Source organism: Balaenoptera ricei, chromosome 4 (genome assembly GCF_028023285.1).
Source record: "Balaenoptera ricei isolate mBalRic1 chromosome 4, mBalRic1.hap2, whole genome shotgun sequence".
Classification (NCBI taxonomy): Eukaryota; Metazoa; Chordata; class Mammalia; order Artiodactyla; family Balaenopteridae; genus Balaenoptera; species Balaenoptera ricei.
The window spans coordinates 19557268-19578929 of NC_082642.1; positions in this window are offsets into that span (position 1 = coordinate 19557268).

The following is a 21662-nucleotide window of genomic DNA, read 5'->3' on the forward strand; positions in this document are numbered from 1 at the left end:
TTAACCTCTCTGAGTCTCATTGTCTTCATCTGTAAAATGAGATAATAAGAGTGATTACCTCCCTGGATTGTTTTGTAGCTTCAATGTGATAATGCATGTGAAATGCTAGGTATTACATGTGGAGCTCTGAACTCAGAAATAATAGCTAATATTACTAGGGCAGACTGATAGTAGTAGAATTAAAAGCTTTAGTGATTGACTGATCACTTTCACATTGTGTTTCTTCACATTGATCAGAAACTAAACCCCAGCCTCTCACACAAAGTATCTCTAGTTGTAGAGAGGTTTTAAAATTTTTTGGTCCAAATATCATTTCTACCTACTTTGACCCTGGATTCAAGTCTCAACTCTTTTACCAACTCGCAGGACTATATTATACATTGTTGGCTAATACCTCTGTGCCTCAGTTACCCCAAATTATTAAAGTATTTGTAATGTATAGAAATATTGGATCACTATGTTGTGTACCAGGAAAAAATAAAGTAAAAGGTATGGAATATCTCAGAAATCTCATAATTTAAAAAAAGAGGAACCCTTTTCGTTGTCTGTGATATTGTCAGGAAGACTAACATGTCATGTAGGTAAAATGTGTGTGTGTGTACGCTTATGTGGCAGTGCAAGGAGAGGAGAGGGGTGTGTTATCCTGGTTTTGAAGCAGCAGGGAAGAATCTGCCCACTTTTCTCTTGCTCCCTGAAGTAGCTGCTTGGATCATTTATTAGAATCCCTCAGGGCATCTGGGGACATAGTTTGAAAACCACTGGACAAGATTCATTCAATAATCTATTCAACAATTTATACAGTGAAGGGATGGACTAGAAAATTCAGCTCCCTGGCCCAGGGAGAAAACAAAGAAGCTTGTTAGGCTTAGTCTGACTTGGTCTCCACATGGAAAAAAAAAAGAAAAAGTCATCTGAGAATATATGACCATGAGACTTTGTTTCATATGTGACTGGGTTTGAATTGACACATCCCACATCATGGTCCTGGAACTCCCATACTAAGAAAATAGCATTAAAAGGTGATTCCAGGCTGATAAAACCTCAAGAAAGACTTGCAGAGGCAACTGCACAACCCTCAGTGAAGACTGAATAGACTTCTACATTTAAAGCTGTCAAACTTGAGCTCAAAACTCAAAAATAGTCTATTATGAATAGTGGTAAACCAACTCTTTAAAAAAAACCGCTGACTTTATAGCATTTGCCAATTTGCATGGCGTAAATACTCCCATTATGGCTGACTTCAAGCCACCATTGTGAGGTCACTGAATGAAAAGTTGGGAAGAGATGCATGAATCAGCTCCCACAAGCTGACTCCAGCACATCACTTGATTACAACTAAGATCACGAGACTTAACAAGCAGTTACAATGGACCCCCTAAGAAAATCAGATAATATTGGTTAAAGATGTAAAAGAAGGAACAAAAATCACAAGTAACTAAAAGACGCTATGAAAAAAAGAACAGGAAGATTTGACCACTACCCACCCACCTAGAATTCCTAGAAATTAAAAATTTAGTCAATGAAACAAAAAACTCAGAGGATAGTGTAACAGGTGCAGTTTTTGGCCCGATGATTTCTGCCTTTTAGGTTACACCATGGTTATATTATGTCATATGGCAAAAAGAGTTTTACAGATATCAATTTACTTATCAGGGGACCTTAAAATAGATTATCCTAGATTATAGGATAGGAAGCACAATGTATTCCAATGATCCCTAAGAAGCAAAAGAGGAATGCAGGACAGATAGTGAGAGAAATGCAGCGGAAAGGAAGTCAGAGATTAGGAGAACGAGAAGGATCAATGCACCAGTGTTGATTTGAAGATGAAAGGAGTCATAAGTCAAGGAAACAGGGACCTCAGTTCTACAGCTGCAAAGAACTGAATTCCTCCAACCAACAGTGATCTTGGAAGAGGACCTCAAGCCCCATATAAGAACCACAGCCATGGCTGGTACCTTGATTTAAGCCTGGTGAGACCGTAAGCAGAGTATCAAACCACACCATGCTAGACTTGTGACCTACAGAAATTGTGAGATAATAAATGGATGTTGTTTGAAGCTGCAAAGTTTCTGAAAATTTGTTATGGAAGCAATAGAAAACTAACAACAGGTAATTAGAAGATTAAATACACCTAAAATTAGCATTCATAAACTAAAAGATAGAACTGAGAAAAGTATGCAAAATGAGACACAAATAAAGAGATAGAAAACATGAAATAGCAGTAAGAGGCATGGAGGATAGAAAGAGAAGTTCCAACATACATCCAATGTATGAGTACTGAAAGAAGAGTATAAAGAGAATGAGAGAAAGACAATATTTGCTAAGCTATTGGCTAAGAATTTTCTATAGCTGGTGAAAAGCATTACTTCCATATTAAGGTGGTACAGTAGTTCCATGAAAGGTAAATAAAAATAAAACAAGAGCTGCATGTATTGTAGTATTGCAAAAATACCAAAGATAAAGAGAAAAACCTTTTAAAAATCTGAAAGAAAAGAATTATAGCCATTATATCAATTGCACCAATAGAAACCAGGAGGTGAAAGAATTATATCTTTAAAAATTGAGAATAAAAATAACTATCAACCTCAAGACAATGAGAAGATAGGCCACAAATGGAGAGAAAATATTTGCAAAAGGAACATATTTATGAAAGAAAAATATCTGCAAAAGTATTTTTTTTAAATTAATTTAATTTTTTTTTTTTTTAAATTTTTGGCTGTGTTGTGTCTTCGTTTCTGTGCGAGGGCTTTCTGCAGTTGCGGCAAGCGGGGGCCACTCTTCATCGCGGTGGGCGGGCCTCTCACTATCGCGGCCTCTCTTGTTGCGGAGCACAGGCTCCAGACACGCAGGCTCAGTAATTGTGGCACACGGGCCCAGTTGCTCCGCGGCATGTGGGATCTTCCTGGACCAGGGCTCGAACCCGTGTCCCCTGCATTGGCAGGCAGATTCTCAACCACTGCGCCACCAGGGAAGCCCCTGCAAAAGTATTTTTTATCCAAAAAATTTTTGGATCGAAGACTCACCCCAAATATACAAAGAACTTTTGAAAGTCAACAAGAAGAAAATGAACAACCTGATTAAAAAATGGGCAAGAGATCTGAAGAGTTCCTCATCAAAGAAAATATACAGATGGCAAATAAGCATCTGAAAAGATGCTCAACATCATATGTCATTAGGGAATTACAAATTAAAACGACAACAAGATACTACTACCTACCTGTTAGAATGGCTAAAATCCAAAACACTAACACCAAATTCTAACAAGGATGTGGAGCAACAGGAACTCTCATTTATTGCTGGTGATAATGCAAAATGGTACAGCCATTTTGGAAGACAGTTTGGCAGTTTCTTACAAAACTAGACATACTCTTACCATATGATCCAGCCAATCACACTCCTTGGTATTTACCCACGTGAGTTGAAAACTTATGTCCACACAAAAACCTGCACACAGATGTTTATAAAAACTTTATTCATAATTGACAAAACTTGTAGGTAACTAAGATGTCCTTCAGTAGGTGAATGGATAAATAAACTGTGGCACACGCAGACAAAGGAATATTAGCTAGTGCTAAAAAGAAATGAGCTATAAAGGCATGAAAAGACATGAGGAAACCTTATATGCACATTACTAAGTGAAAGAAGCCAACCTGAGAAGGCTATATACTGTATGATTCCAACTATACGACATTCTGGAAACGGCAAAACTATGGAGGCAGTAAGAAAGATTAGTGGTTACCAGGGTCTTGGGGCTCAGGAGGGATGAATAGGAGGAGCACAGAAGATTTTTAGGGCAGCGAAGCTATTCTGTATGATACTATAATGGGGGGTGGGTATCCGTCTTTATACATTTATCAAAACCCATAGAATGTACAACATCAAGAGTGTACCCTAATGTAAACTATGGACTTAGGGTGATAATGATGCGTCAGTGTAGGTTCATTGATTGTAATAGAGGTACCATTCTGGGGTTGAATGTAGGTAGTTGGGAAGGCTGTGCATGTGTGGGGGAGGGCTTATATGGGAACTCTCTCCATATTGCTGTGAGCCTAAAACTGCTCTTAAACATAAAGTCTCGTTTTAATAAAAGGCCTGAGTTCCATATTTGGGTTGATATCTGAGTGGAGAGAGAAGAACAGCTCTGGGAGTGCAGAGCAGAGAACAAGACTTCCACAGGAGCAGGGAGCTGGAATGAGAAGTGCTCGTGAAAAGGTAAAATTGCTGGGAATTCTGAGAAATCTTGGAGTGGGCAGTAGACTTTCTCAAGGTGTGGCATGAGAGCTCAAAACCATCTCATTTAGGTCTTCAGGGACAGGGGAGCCCCTAGGGAAAATCTCAGTTACATGGCAAGCAGAAGGAGCAAGGACACTATCTCGGATGTGCTCAGTCATGGGGAGGACATAAGTCAGAACACTTTCAAACTCTTGGTAACGGGGCGATTGTGAGGCTTGAATTGGGAAGAGAGAATTCTGACTCAAAACATTCTCAGTGACTGCAAGGCTGGCTCCGTGTAGCTCTGACCCTCTGGCTGCCAGATGTACACCTTAAGCTCTGTGGCCAAGAGAACACTCCTTATATCTTACCTTCTGTCCAGGTGGTCAGTGGTCAAGGATTCTTTAAAAAACTTGTAGGAATTTTTTTATCATCAAATCTTGGAATCAGAGGCAAAGCAATCTCAGTATATACGCTAACATATGAAGAAGTTCATGTCCTAACTCTAACATTGTGTGGCTTTACTTACACCATTTTACCAAAACTGGACCTCTCTCCCCCAGAGAAATAAGGAATATTTTGAAGAATAACAGGCTGAATACCACTACATGCAGAGATCTCTGGCACTGAGTGTGGGCTGTGAAAAAACAAACTCAAATTTCCTGAGAGAGCCGGTCTGCTCTTTCCAGGTAAAATGTCTCTCCCAGATTCTGCAGGAGAAACTCAGCATGTCCTTGTCATAAGCTTATGCTCCTGAGTTAGCTATGACTCAGAAAAATGACCACTGAACCCTGAGTTTCAGCCTAATGTGGGTGTTCCAAGGACAGGACTCAGCCACATGGTGACTCATTTCCATTTGGTTTGGCTTGTGGGAGTAAAAAGATTATACTCCCTTGACTGTGGTGGGTATAAACGACTCAAGTACCCCACCCCATTTGAGTTTCAAGATTCAATTCTAAAGCCAGTAAGCAAGGCTAATCAATATACTGCTCAGCATTCATCAGCTTTCTAGACCTGGCTATATTTTTGAGTCCCAATTGGAGTGACTAATTGCATATGGATTTTTAATAAAAAATTTGCCTAACATATCTAGAAAAGAATTTGGACAGTATGCATCATTTCAGGCTAGACAAGAATTAAGTCCCTATTTGTCTGCCAAGCAGGGTTTTAGTTGGGAAACCCAAACCTTGCTTCTTTGGTGATAAAGCAAAATGCAGCAGCAATATGGACACATCCACAGTGTCCATGTTTTTCTTGTTGCCAGCACAAGCCAATATCAAGGTGTCCCCTGAAATATAGGAAACACTATTAGGGCAAAAGTTCTAGGACAGAATCAGCCCTTGATGCAGGTATGATGATGTCACAGATGATCCTCTTACTCCCCTGCCCTCACCTATATCACTTCCTCATTGATGCTCATTGATGCTCTGTGCCCCAGGCTCCTCAAGCTCACTCCCAGCTCTAAAAGCTGCTATCAGGAAAGAGATGTGCTAAGGCACGATGATTGAATGGCAAAGCTTAGTTTGTAACTTCTTCTGGACTCTGTGTTTTACCCCATGAATCAACTTCTCCTCTCTCCCCCTAAAAAACAAATAAAACAAAACATTGTGTTTTTGTTAATGGTTTGGTGATCTCCAGTCTTGTGGATTGTATGAATGAGTAAATTTTCATATAAAAGATGCCAGGACACAAATAAGACCAGCAAATTTTAATTTTTCCCAGTAAAGACAATAACTAATTATTATGATCACCATCATTTGTAAGAGAAAAATGTTTTGATATAAAAAATATAAAAAACCATAATCTCAGAATAAAGGACAGTCATGCACAGCTAGAAAACCACAATCTCAGAAATATATATATATATATATATATATATATATATATATATTTGGATTTATGATCCACATTGTCCTCATTTCTCCCCTCATTTCTTTTTAGATGGGAAAACCATCGTCATGGAGCAGCATGGCTGCAGAAGTCTGGAGCTGGAGGACTGGGTGTTTTCCTATAGCCAATGAGATGCTCACTGCTAAGGTTTGTTGAAGGGAAGCAATGCCAGGATATAGGGGCTAGAAACATGATTATTGAATGGAAGGTGAGGGTGGGAGTTTTGGTGATCCTGAAGGGAGTTGTTAGCTTTGGGAGGAGATATAGATGGGCAAAGGTGGGAGATCTTGAGGATTCAGGATGATCTGGTTGGGGGTGTACAGACTGAGGTGGGTGGAAGGGCAGTGTGTCTGCTAAAAAATCATTCTCATCAGGCGTGGGGAAAAAAGCAATGAAAAGTTCCTAAGGACAGTGATTATAACCTTACAAGGACTTATTTAGAATGTTCTGTAGACAGAGACTAAGGAACATCATTGACTGATTGATTTTGTGTGACCTATTTGATTCATTTACGGATGCATTTGCCTAAAAAGGAATTGCGGAGCCAGGTGTACACTAAGCACTGGAAATCTGGAAATAAATAAGATCCAGTCCTTGTTCCCAGATATGTAAAATTATTTATAAATGATATATATGTGCTATTATATTTATGTATTACATTGCAAAACATAGCCTAACAAGAAATTAAAGGAGGATAATACAAACTGATTGTAAATAGAAGTTCATAAATAATCTTCCTGTATCTCGGTGTATTGTTTTGTCTGTCGTTGCACTGGGTGTTTCCTTATTTGGAAATTACTGGCCAAATCAGCTGTGAGCAAGTTGAGAGAGAGACTGGTAAGTCAGAGCAATGATGGCTTTGCAGAGAGAAGTATTACTACAAGGCTGAGGAATAGACATGGGGCTCAAAGAGAGTAGCCCAAGTTCTTTAGGATTAAAGAGAAAAGAGGGGGGAAAGAGTGAATAAAAGTGAAATGAAGCAAAAAGAAAAGAGAAGAATATGTAGCTTGGGCCTGGGAGGAAAGTAGAGAGGTCAAGGAACCTGTTGAATGACCCTTGAGGCAGAGCCTATCAACAGAAAGGGAGCTTGAAACTCTAGGTGGGGTGGATCAGGCTCATTTGGACCCAGCTAAGTGAGCAGTATGAGGCTGGGTCTGCGATTTAGCCACTCAGCCCCACAGTGTAATACAGTGATGACGGATGGCTGTGCTCAACCACAGATGTCTGGGTGGGAAGGGCTTCCATGAGACCTGAAATAGAGAAAAACCAGAAATCTTCAGGGAGAACCTTGCACTGCTGCTGATATATAGGTCACGAGGCACTGTGGCTCAACGATAGCTTTTTGAATCATCTGATATCAGCACTGGGGTTACCAGTCATCCTGGTTTGCTTGGGAGTGTCCCAGTTATATCACTGAAAGTCCTAGGTCCTGGGAAACCTCTCAGTTTTGGGAAGATTTGGACAGCTGATCACCCTAAGTTAGAGCATCTTGCTTGCTCTTTTGAGGAAGACCTCTTATCCTTTTCAGTCCATTAGGTTCCAGTGGAGTGGTTTCCTCTCTAGAGGTAGACATGTGACTGAAGCTGGTCAATCAGTATCTTTCACCTCCTTGGTCACAGTGATTGGATTATGAATGAGCACAAAATACAAACCAGGTCAGCGAGACAATTCTAGGCATTTTATTGGGCTGTTGGGAAAGAAAAGGGGCTGTTTTCACTGGGACTGCAGGCACTGAGTCTGATGAACACTTGAAGATGCTGAAACCACTTAGTGGAATCTTGAATGAATCAACTTAGAAAAAGGTAGAAAGGAGAGATGGTGAGAGATACTGATGATCTTGATGATGTCTGATTCCCTCTACCAGACTCTGCCTAAAGAGATTTTACACTTAAACTTTTCAGTTATGTGAGCCAACAAATCTCTCCATCCCCACATCCCACCCTCTGCTCAAGCCAATTTGAATTAGGTTTTTCTAACTTTTAACTGGTAGAGTCCCGACAAATACAGCTTGTGGTGATCAGATAGAGACAAGGAAATACATATTGTTCTATCCAGAAGACATCTTTCATTCTGCATCTTGATGCTTGGGGTAAGGGGTACAAATAGCTGTTAGCCCTCCTCTAAGGTAAAAGAAATAATCAGTAGTTGTGTGGAGTTTAATAGTCAGGAATAAAAGTGGAGAACTGATGTCTAATGGAACTCGGTTAGTATATCAGAAAATAGTCAGGAATAGTAAGGCAGGACCAGTGTTATAATAAATTTGGAAAATTCTAGATTTTTGTCACTCCATTTTATTTACTTTATTTTTATTTATTCCTCTGTGCAGAGTGATTAACAGTAAAATCTTCAAAAAACATATTAAAAATTAGCTTGTAAGCATCTTTTGGGGAGCAGCTAAGCTAGGGAAAGAAGAAATCAAGAAACATCATGTGAGACTAATAATTTAGAGCCCTCTGTCTAACCAAAAGTCTTTAAGTATTTGTTCAACACTTATTTAGAAGTGATGAGAAAAACTTATATTTATTAAAAATTTACTTCCGTTAATTAAAGTTGTCCTAAAAACATTCCATAAAATGTTTTTGTAGTTCTCATTCTTCCCTATAGTTTTATGATTTACTGAAGCAGACATCTCCTTGGTAGGCTTATTACAAAGTTTAAAATTTTAAAAATAAATTTCAGTAAATGGCACTATGCTATGCATGATTCAGTTTTATAATTTCAGTTCTCTGTGACAGAGACCTTTGGTGGCCATTAGCAGGCTGGCTTTGGGTTGGAACAGTCAAGAGAAAAAGAGGTGCTGGAGAGATGTGCTTGAAAAACTTTTACTGGAGGGCATAGTCTACTTTGGAGGCAGTGGGACTATTTAACTTTTCACCAACAAGGTATAGAGTTGTGTGAGGAAACATGAGTTAAATGACATAATATTTCCAATTTATTCAATGAGGGTGTAATATCCCATATGGACTGTCACCGCTATCAGTTGCCTGGTTAGCCTAATCCAGCTCTGGAGAGAAAACATGGTAGCAGATACTGAGGGGGGAGAAGAATTTGGATCTCTGAGTCTTCAGGAAAGGATGCTTTAAAAAAGAGTAAGAAAACTGGTCTGTTGTCCTCAGGATGGGCAGTAGAAATGGTAGAAATGCCAGGTGGAGAGGTTCCTTGTTTCTAGAAATGGTGAGCTATGTAATTTGATCAACCGTCCCTCTGGAAACTATTTAAAAAGCTGAATAAAATATTAGGAAAAAGGGTTCTTAAAAATTAAAGGGATCACCAGCCAAAAGTGAAGGAAAACCAGAACCCTGGGAAATAACTGAGCACGGAAGTGACTTTTAATTGAGAGCATTTGCTGATCTTTCAAAATTAGAACCTTTGTTTTGACAACCTAGTGAGGTATGTGTGGAGAACAAAAATCAAAGTTCCATGAGAGCTAAAGATGAGGACTCAAGGGACTATCCCACAATTTACTGGGAATCCAAAAATCTAAACCCTCACGATAAGGGTGCACCAGAAGTTTAGAACTTAAGCTATAAAAAAATTCCCTGGTATTCCAGATAGTTTGATTTAAGGTTGTTTGGGACTGGCAATAACCTCAGGCACCTGGCATAAAGCAAACTCAAATTCTTCCTTGCAGAACGTCTCTTTATTGTGGGCCTCAAATTATTTCTTCAAATAATTAAAAAGTATATAATATATAACCTATAGCCAAAGATAACCAGGCACACATAGAAATAAGACTCCATGAGAAAGAGCCAGCAAAAACCCAAAGCAAAACAAAACACAACAGCAGATTAGACATAGTCAAAGAAGGAATTAGTGAACTGATAGACCCATTAAAGAAATTATTCAGAATACTGTATGAGGTAAAATAAGGGAGAGATTGAGATAACAGAGATAGAGTTAGAGATAGAGATGAGAGAGAAAGAGAGAGAGAAAGAAAAGGGGGTAAGAATCCTGCAAGATACAGTGACAAGACATAAACATATGTATAATTGCAATCCAAAGAGGAGAAGAGAGAGAGAATGCAGCGGATGCTGTATGTGAAGAGATAATTGCTGAGAGTTTTTCAGAACTGATTAAAGACACCATTGAACAGATTCAAGAAACCCCCCAATCCCTAGCAAGATAAATAAAAAGAAATGTATTCCTAGACACATCATGACATTACTGAAAATCAAAGATAAGGAGAGTTTTTTAATAGCAGCTGGTGAACAAGAGATTAATTTAAAAGGAGCAGCAGTAGACTGTCAGCAACAATGGAAGACAGAAGACAGTGGAATGATGTCTCCAAGGTGCTGAAAGAAGATAGCTGCCAACCTACCATTTTATATTTGGCAAACACATCTTTCAAGACTTGCGATAAAGAAAAAACATTCAAACAAACAAAAAATGAGTGAGTTCTCCATTAGCAGACCTATAACTAAGGAAATTCTAAAGGAATTTTGTAGACAGTAAAAAAAGTGATTTCAAATATCCTAAATCTGATAAAGAGTATCTATTAAACCTGAAATCTGATAATGAATATCTATTAAACCCTCAACTAACATCATATCTAAAAAGACAATGTTTTCCCCCTAAGATCAGGAACAAGACAAGGATGTCTACTCTCATCACTCTATTCAACATTTTACTGGAGATTCTAATCTGGGCAATTAGTCAAGAAAATGAAATAAAACATGTCCAGATTGAAAAAGAAGAAGTGAAATTATCTCTATTTTCAGATGACATGATCTCATATACAGAAAATCCTTAAGAATCCACTAAAAAGCTAATAGAGCTTATAATGAGTTGAGCAGGTTACAGGGTACAAGGTCAATATATAATTGCATTTCTATATTCTTGCAATGAAAAATCTGAAAAGGACATTAAGAAAATAATTTCATCTAAAATAGCATAAAAAAGAACAAAAGGGTTAGGAATAAATTTAATGAAAGAAGTATAAAACTTATATTCTGAAAACTACAAAACATTATTGAAATAAATTTTAAAAGATTGAAATAAATGGAAAAACATCTACTGTTCATGACTTGGAAAACTTAATATTGTTAAGGTGACAATACTCCTCAAACTGATCTTCAAATTCAATGCAATCTCTATAAAAATTCCAGCTGACTTCTTTATAAAACAATAAATTTATACTAAAGTTCATAAGGAAATTCACAGGATCTGGTATAGCCAAAAGAACCTTGAAAGAGAACAAAATTGAAGAGTTCACACTCTCCAATTTCAAAACTTATTACAAATCTACAGTAATCAAGACAGTGTGGTACAGGAATAATGGAATGGAATTGAGAGTCCAGAAATAAACCATCACCATAATGTCATAAGTCAGAAAACTTGTTTTTGACAAGAGTGCCAAGACAATTCAATAGAGGAAAGAATAATCTCTTCAACAAATGGTGCTGATCAACTGGATATCCACATGCAAAAGAATGAAGTTGGACCCCTACCTACACTATATACAAAAATTAACTCAACATGGACCTAAATGTTAAGTGCTAAAGCTATAAAACTCTTAGAAGAAAACATACACATAAATCTTTGTGATCTTGGAGTAAGCAATTGTTTCTTAGATATGACACCAAAAGCACATGCAACAAAAGAAAACAGAGAAACTCGACCTTATTAGAATAAAATTTTTGTGTGTCAAAGGACAGGATCAAGAAAGTGAGATGAATCAGTGGAATGTGGTACTGTGGAAATCATCTTTTTTTAAGAATTTGAAATCCAATTTTCACTTTGAAGAATGGAGATATGCTAAAGGAAAGTATACTGTTAGTCCTCCCAGGAGAGAAGGCTAGTAAAAGGAAGTGCAGTGATGCTTCAGAACACTCCTGATAAAAGTTCTGTACAGTGACTGTTTTCCAAACTAAAGAGATTATGTACGTGAACTGGGGCAGGTTCCCCACCCTTGCTTTTGATTTAAATGAAAATTTTTAATGAAAAAAATTTAATATAAATGAGTCACCTTTAGTTAATGTATGCAGTAAGATGAGAAGAAACCCCCTACATGGCAAGTGGTTGGAGTGATATGGTCGTAGGAGTTTTCATTCACCACTGGCACACACCTTATCTGAGCTGACACTCAGAATCAGGAAGCAGTGGTACTCTGTTGTTCCTGCTCCCAGAAAGAGAATGAGGAAAGAGAGCAAATAAGGTGGGAGGGCTGGCTGGTTTCTGTTTGATTAGCCTGGGCCCAGAGGCACCCTGACTTCTGGTACTCCACACGGAAACTGCATGTTCACCTTTTGGTGCTTTTATTCAGTGGAGCTGAAAATATTCTCAAAGTGTTTCTGAGTCACAGGGCAAATGAAAGCTCCAACGTGCATTTTCCTTCACAAAAGAGTTTCTTTAAATGACAGTATTTTATTATTATAATTATAAAAGTAATATAAACTGTAGAAAATGTTACAGAATTAAAAAAATGTGTAAATCCAAAGAGGGAAGAATAGGTGGAGCATAGGATTTTTAAGGCAGTGAAACTACTCTGTAGGATCCTATATTGTCAGTTTATATTTGTCTAAACCCATGGGACGTTCACCAAGAGTGAACCCTAATGATGTGTCAATGTAGGTTCATCAATTGTAACAAATGTACCACTCTGGTGGGGGATGTTGATAATGGGGGAGACTATCCATGTGTGTGGGGGAGGTTATATGAGGAATCTCTGTACCTTCCCCTCAATTTTTCTGTGAACCTAAGACTGCTCTAAAAAAATAAAATGTAATAAAAAATATTCAAAAAGAAAAAGAAAAAATTATAAAAATCCAAAAAAATAAAACCAAGAAAAGCATAGAGAATAAAACAATAAACTGTGACTCTATCTCTAAAAGGTACGATTGTTAACATTTTGGCTTTATTTCCTTCTAGTCTTCTTTCCTTGAATACATGGTTTTTAAATAGTTAGGATCATACTACACGTATAGTTTTTACTCAAGCTTTTTTATTTAACTTTATATCTGTCAAAAATATTTTTGTACTTTATCAAAAATTTATTGTAAGTGTAAATTTTAATACTTTATCACATGGATGTACCATGTTTGTTTAACCTTTCCCCCACTGTTGAGTATTTAGGTTATTTGTAGTGTTTACTTTTTACGTGTAATATGATTTTTGAAAAACCAGAATCTCTGATTTTTGAAATCTTGATGGTTAGAAGTTTAAAAAAACTAACATTTAAACTGTAAGCAGTTTTCTGTTTCACTAGCGATAGAGGCTTTAATACTCCTTCAAGACAGGCTGTATTTTGTTCTGGGCATCACTGGAATTAACACTATAATCACACAAATGTAAATTACTCACTTACTATTCTTGGAGAAAATGTGGTATCATCACCAACCATAATATAGATGTTTGTAGACTGAGAATCCAAGTATCCTGATGGGTAAAGTACATTTTTTTGGTGTATGCCTGAGTCAGAATCGTGTCTCTGTAGAATTTTTATTTTTTTTGTAAGGAGAATTTAATGGAGTAAAAAAAAAAAAGTTTTTTTTCCCCTCATTTTAGAATGAAACTGCTTTTTGCCTGAAGGCTGGTTGTTCCCCTGGATATGGATATGCATGTGTGTGTGTGTATGCTGTGGTTACCTGGAGCATTCAGCCTCTTGTGATCTACATAAGCCTGGTTCTATCACTCATTCTGCATCTCCTGGGTCTCCAAAGCCCTGCCCGCAGTTTCTGCAATTTCCTGACAGTCTTATGTTCTTGTATCAATTTTGCCTCTGGGATCCTGCTCCCCTGCAGCTGTTCCTGTTCCATACCATGTATACTCAGATCTCAAATTCAGCTTCTTCCTCAATTTCCATGATACTAACTCACATAGAGCATCCTTATGTAGAGAAATAATAATAGTGACCACTGACATTTACTGAGCACTTACACTGTACCAGGCATTATTATAAGAACTCAGAGGTATTGCCTAATTTAATCTTCATAACAACTCTATGAGATAGGAATATCCTAACTTTACAAATGGAGAACCTGAGACACTGAGAGATTAGGTACAATTTATGTTCAAGTATGTTTACTAAAGCATAAATTTATTTTAAAAATTAGTAAGCATCCTAATAATTCTGCAAGGTGCTAGGGATTCAATGGTGAATAATACAGATGTGGTCTTGACCATCAGAGAGCTCATGGTCTAGAGGCAGGATTAAGACAATTATCAAATTACCAAAAACATGAAATAGATGAAGTACAGAGTGATACTCCAGAAAATTTCATTTAATCTTTGTATTTATGGAAACTTCCTGACTGAAATGGTGACTAATAGAGACCTGGAGGATGATTGGAAGTGAGTCATAAAAGTGGGAAGTGGGAAGAACGAGGTAAAGAGTGTTTTGGGTACAGAGTAGTTTGTGCAAAGGCTGAGAATGAAGAGTAAGTATGGGAGGACCAGGTGCTATAGGAGGTTGGGAATGGCTGCAGCACAGAGGGCTGTGGGTGAATGTGAGAGAGGGGCTAGGGAGTTGGGGAGTTGGACAGAAGCCAGGACATGGAGGGCTTGTAGGCCATGGAGTAAACATGAAGGGTCTAATAGGTCTCTTAAGGATTTTGGACTCCATCCCAAGTGTGATGGCAAGCCAATGAAGGGCTTGAGAGGGGAGGGATAAGCTCGTCTTTACATCTTGCTTACTTACTTTGGTTGCATGTGGAGAATGTGATTGACTAGTGGGCAACTACTAACAACAGGCAATCCAGAAGGCTTCTGAGGGAGCTTTTTATGGTGACCTGGACTTATGGTGGCCTGGACTGAAGGAGTGGCAATGCCAATGGAGAGAAGTAGATGGATTTGAGGTTTACTTAAAAGGTTGTATTAGTCTGGGTTCTTAATTGCAGAAAACAGAATCATTCCAGGTGATTTGAGCAGGAAGGGATTTATTATAAGATATTAAGTAGCTCACAAAATGTATAGGAAGACTCAGGGAATAGACTCTAGGCTGAGCTTCCAGAAAAACAGCTAGAGGAGGTGGTAGAGAAATCCCTCTGCTACAGCCAGACAGCTGCTTCTGTCACTATCAAACTCAGAACTACACCGTCTCTGCTGCTACCCACATGGGCAACATGGATGTCCCACGCCTTGCCTCTTTTACACAACTCAGTTTTGATCAAAGCATCATGTAACTTTATCTAACGAGAAGAACCTTAATCACATAGGTCCCCCCTAGTGGCAAGGAAGCAAGAGAAACGTACAATCTCTGTACAGGAAGTCATGCTAGAAAGTAATTGGAATGGCATTGAGTGAGTCAACATGCAGTACCTGTTTCAAAGGTGGCAGGGCTGATAGGCTTTGGTGAATGATTCCGAGGAGAGTAAGAGAGAACAAGGTATTAAGAAAAGCCCCTAATTCTAGCTTAGATCCTGAGAGTATCATGGTAGATTTTTATTAAAGTAAAAACATGGCAGAAGGAGAACCTCTTTGGAGGTTGGAGAAAGGAGAGAGATAAGTTCATTTGGGTAGGGACTGACTTCGAGATATCTGTGGGTTGTATGTACAAAGGTGACCCCTGGATAGTTAGATGTAGGCATCTGGAGGTATAGATTTCTGAGTTATCAGTGTATGGATGGCACCTGATGAGAGAGACGAGACAGTCATTAGAGGAATGAGATCATATGGGAATAGAGTATAGCATCTGTAGCATGGAGGGCCAAAGATAAGAGCCTTGGGAATACTACCAACACTAGAGAACAGGCAGAGCAAGAGGCATCGACAAAGAGACTGGGAAGGGTTGACCAGAGAGGTGGAAGGAAGTTGGAATGTGGGTCATGGAAGGCAAGAGAAAAGAGTGTTTGGAGGAGAAGAGAGAGTGTGACAGTGTCGAACGCTGCTAGAGGTCAAGCAAATGGAGGACTGAGTGGTGTACAGTGGATTGAATGATAAAGAGGTCATTCGTTTCTCTTCTGTTCTCTTTTGAGGGCAATTTCAGTCTAGTGAGAGGGAAGAAAGTCAGATGTAGGGAGCGGAGGAGTGCATAGCATGTGGGGAAGAGGAGAGGATGGCAGTAGATGTCTCTTCCCATAAGTTTGGCCATGAAAGGAGAGATGAGAAAGGGATATGGGATTGAAGGAATATGGCAGGTGGGTGAGAAGGCATGGCTAGAGTGTATAAATGCTGATAAACAGGAGAGAGGAAAAGGAATAAGGTTCAGAAGAGAGAGGGGATAATTGAGAGATTGAGGTCCCTAAGAAGATAGAAGGTGTAAAGCCAGAGTTTAGGCAGGTAGAGAGAGAGACATTCATTCATTCAATTATTTTTATTCATTCATTCATTTAATTAATTTTTTCCTGAGCCACTGCCTCCTTCATTTGGGTATTGTGTAGTTCAGAGGCCATTAAGTATTTCTCCATTGAATCATCCTTCTATTTGCTCTTGAATTTATTCATTCTCTACTCATTCACTTAATCCTCCCTCCCTCCCTCTTTTCCTCCCTTCCTTCCTCCTTTCATGGGCTCATCCTGGGCCAAGGAAGGGAGAGTCCTTTGGGTCACTTTTCTTTCTAAGCCATCTGCCTCCTTCTCCTGGGCCTTGTGTAGTCCAGAGTTCACTATGAAATTCTCCAATCATCTTTCTAGTTGCTCTTGAATTTATTTACTATCTCAAACATGCCCATACTTTATTCACCCATTCAGCTACTTACTCATTTATTTATTCATTCATTTATTAATTAAATTGTTCATCCATTCATACTCTATTTACTCATTCATTCATTCATTCACTCACACATTCCCACTTAACTCATTTACTCAACTGACATTTATGTGTTGGTCATTGTGGGGACAGAGGAGAGCGGTGGATCAGTTCAGAGTCTGGAATTCAGAACTGTCTGCTTTGGCCAAGGGCACTGGGCAGATCCATCTTCCTTCTCCTATACACCTCTGCTTGGCTGGTGGCTCTCAAGCTAAGTGCTTCTCAACTGCTGATGTTCGCACAAATAACCTGGGGATCTTGTTAAATGAAAGATTTTGGTTCAGTAGCTATGGGTGAGGCTTAAGATGCAGCATCTCTGACAAGATCCCAGGTTAGATCTATGTTTCTGGTCTTCAGACCACATTCTGTGTAGCAAGAGTCTTGATCAGTGCTGTCCAATAGACATGTTAGTGTGGCCAGATAATATTTAGGATGCCCAGTTTAATTAATGAATTTCAGATAAACAATGAATTTTATTTTTAGAATAAATATGTCCCAAATAGCACATGGGACATATTTACACTAAAAATTTACTAAATATGCTAAAAATTTGTGTTTATTTGAAATTCAAACTAACCTGGGCATCCAGTATTTTTATTTCCTAAATCTGGAAAGCTTATGTATGATCTGAGCCACAAATGTGAATCACATATGAAATTTAAAATTTTCTAATAGCTACATTTTAAAAAGTAAAAAGAGGTAGGTGAATTAAAGAATATACTTTATTTAACCCAATATATCCAAAATACCATTTCAACATATTATTAATATAAATATTATTAATGAGATATTTCTCATTCTCTTTTTTGTACTAAGCCTTTGATATCCAGTGTATATTTTACACTTACATCTCATTTTGAATTAGCCACATTTCAAGTGCTCAGTAGCCGCATGTGGCTAATGGCTACTGTGTTGGTCAGCTCAGGTCCGAATCTCCCTAGCTATTCCTATTTCATTGACCTGGGGCATGAGCTTTAAAAGCTCCAATGATTCCAATGTGCAGCCTGGTTGCCACTTCTGCCCTTCAGGGATGCCTGGTCACAGATCATTCCATGATGAGCGGCAGCCGCCACAAGAGGGAGCCAGCCCTTTGGAATAAAGCCTTCTCAAAGCTGCCCGGTCTTCACTAGGCAGGGACTCGGGAAAACCTGGACGCGTCCACGAGCGCAGCGGCTGGACCTGTTCCTCAGTTTCCCTCACACTCGCTTTCCCAGCCAAGGTTTCCCATAGCCTGGGCCGCTATTGCAGATCTCTCTGTTAAGTTGCTCCATAATTATGCCTTTCCTCTGTTGTATCTTGATCTCCCTTCTCCCACCATCATGAGGTCTTTCCCCCCTTAGCAGTTTGTAAGGTACGAAGACTAGGAACCAGCGGTCCTAGAGATTGGGGTCGTATCCCAGCTCTGCTATTGATGAGCCAAGCACCCTTTCAGGGCTTCCCATAATCGTTGCCAGCTTCTTCACTAGTGTGGAGATACTATCAATCTCATAAGCATGTCGAGAAAGGACAACGTGTGATGATATACTCCTAAGAAAATGAAGCAAGGTATGTGCTCAGGGAGTAACGGTTCATTCCCCCCCTGCCCCCCTGCAGATGTGTTGGAGGTAATGTGACACACCTAACATATTAGCTCCCAAACTTAGCTGTACCACAGGATCATCGAACGAACTTATGCATAAATCCTATTTCCTGATCCTCCCAGAGATTCTGCTTCAGTAGGTCTGGGATGAGGCCAGGGATTATAGATTATGAATTTTAAAGAAGTTCTCCAGGTGATTCTGAGAAGCCAGCCTGGTACTGGTTTTGTGGCTTGTGTGGGAACCACCGACATGTGGAAGGAACAGAGGATTTGGAATCAGGGGTCCTGGACTTCACTTCATGCTTTGCTGTTTACTTAACTTCTCTGAGCCTCTGTCATGCCATTGCTAAAGGAGACAGTATAAGACCCCTGCCCAGGAGGTGGTAAGATATATAAGGCAGAGTAAGGGCTGGGTAACCATGCTCCATCCTTTCCCCACCACTTCCTATGCCCCCTCTTTCCTAAGTCCCTGGCCTTCCTACTGTTTCTTGCACAGGCCATTCTTTCTCACCTCCCAACCACTCCACACTCTATATGTTATTGGGATGTCCTCTGTTTCTTTCTCTGTCCAAGCTGGGCCAGCTCAACCAACAGCACTGCTCGCTTCCCTTGGATTTATTAGATCCTGTCTTTGGTGCCCTACTGCTCCACCCTGGTTTCGGATTCAGTTTCTTTGATGGAGCAATGAGTTTATCCTTGGGCCAATTCAAATATGGCCTTTTCTATCCCCTCACCACTCTTCCCACCCTACTCCCCACCCCACCTCCCACTTCACTCAGCCCCAAGGAGCCGGACTTAGCTGACAGGTCTTCCTGGGAGGCGATGGGTGCCTTAGAGGAAGGAAGGAGGAGAAGTTCCATGTGGGAAAGAACAAAGTAGACAACCTTTGCAGGTTTTGGCCTGAAACAGATTTGCTCTACAGCAAACCTATCAAAAACAAAGCTAGAAGACAAATGCCAAAAGGTTAATATCTTACCAGGTCTCATATATAAATGATATTAAATCAAGTTTGCAGTTTTGATTAATATCCTGGACCAAACATTCTGATTTTTCACTTGAGACAGTAATTGTATCTTAAAGTGACTGTAGGATTGTCAACCAAGAGTGAGCAGAAAAATCACGGGCTTGCTACAGTTTTCATCTAGTTGCAGAGGAAATTTACACTCACTGACCAAACTTTAAAGTGACAATACCAGACCCAAAATAAAATTGCATTTTTATTATGTCAGCACTGGTAACTATTCAATGTACCGGTCATACCCAGTATTCTTAACCTCTTTATTTATTTATTTTTTCAGATCTGTAAGTTTATTTGCTCAATGTACGACAGCTACATAATGACTCACATTCATGATATTCCATCACTGAGGAAAACTGCTAAGAATGGTCCGTGTGTGAAATAATTCCTTAGAGAAACATGGAGTTGGAAAAATAATCACTGATTAGACCTTAAAAATAGTTCACTGCATAACATGACAAAAAGCTCAAAGGCTCATTCAGAGAACATATTCGTTGTTCTCCTACACTGTAATAGTTATAATTTCACCATGACAAACACCAGACATTAAGATTAAGCTGACACTGGTGTTTCTTTTGCTTCCCCCCCCCCCCCTTAAAAACAAAATATATAACTGCATGTCACTATAGCAACATCCAAAACAGATCAGTTTGTTACGATCACTATTTGGTAGAGCAAACTTTACCCCCAAAAGGAAAAATTAAATTAAAAATACTTAAAAAAATTTGAAGACAATTTTTTTTTGTCATAGGAATACATAACACCTACAGTATAAGTTAATAGATTTCAAGCTACTGTATAGAAATACAACACTAGCATGCACAATATTGTATCAATAGAGTAATGGAGGAGTAATCATTTCACTGGAGAGACAGCATGATAGGCAACTGCATTTCTTTAAAAATAAAGAAAAGAAAGTAAACCATTCAAGCTGCTTAAATATCAAGTCTACCATTCCCTCCTTCATTTTTAGCCCTCAGATATGGCTTTATCTTGCATTATTCTAAAAAGCAGCCAGAGTCAAAGCTGAAATTTAAAAGAAAAATAGGTTTTGTAATTCCAGTGAATCATTTCCAAATGCTACAAGGAAGGACAGAACACTGCTCACTGGACATGAAGATAAATTAAGGAAAGCCCCACCTACCCGCCCCCGCCCCCCAAATCTGTTCCCATCCATGGCATTGACCTTAGGCCCCTGTTAGGGCACAGAAGCTATAAAGCTCTCTTCTGTTAGTCCTTCAGGTAGGTTTGGTTTGTTGGGACTTTCGCTCTAGCGTATGGAGGGGGCCTTCGACGGAAAGTCATGCTGGGTAACTGTGCCACATTACAGAGCATCGTCACACTCTTCTATCTTCACTGTCACCTGGATCCTGGTCAACACGTGCATTTCACAACTGGAAGCTCCATTTTGGTTTTAGCAAAAGCAACTGTCAGGTTTTCCTCAATTACTACTCATTCCTCTCCCTGCCTAAATAAAACAAAGAAACAAACAAGTCTGGTGTCATTACCTATCTCAGCAGTTCACGCTGTTACTGACCTTATAAAAAAGGCTGAATGCACATGCAACAGGTCGTGTGTTAAGACTTATCCAAAATGAGAACCAAGGACCTAAGGCTAACTGAAACAAACTTGTGGAAACAGCATTGTGGTTTCCTTCAATTCTAAAACGTGTACAGATGGCACAAATCAATTTCCAACTTCTATGCTTTCATTAAAAAGAAAAAAAATACATAGAAAAAGTTTTGGTCAAATAGGAGTTAAGTATTTATTATCTGATAATGATTTTAGTTTATTTTCCTACAACGATTATTTGGGGAAGGAGTGTTTTCAGGGAGGAAAAACTGACACACGAGGCTCCTGAAACTGGACAGAATGTTTATGAATAGAGCTCTTCCTTTAGGATTTTTCTACCAGTAAGCTCCTAGCACCTGAATTTTCACACACTGCACCACAAACTTTCTCAAAACGACCGCCAACTTCTACGACCCAACAGCTTTTCAACCCACCCGAGTGCATGCCATGGGCACAAGGTACAGTAGGGAAGACTCACGTGAGGAGTGAGACAGCAGTGCAGTTCCTGAGGAAGGAGCTATGGCAGCTGAAAAAAATCAGGATTTCTCTGGAAATATCAGCACAATAAATGACATACAGACCTGAATTTTCTTTATTTTTGTGGTGTTTAACGTTTCTATTAAAGTGATTAATCATTTTTGTGATGGATTTAAGTTAAGAAGAAAGAAGGACAAAAACCCCACAGCCATCTGCCAAGCACTTATTAAA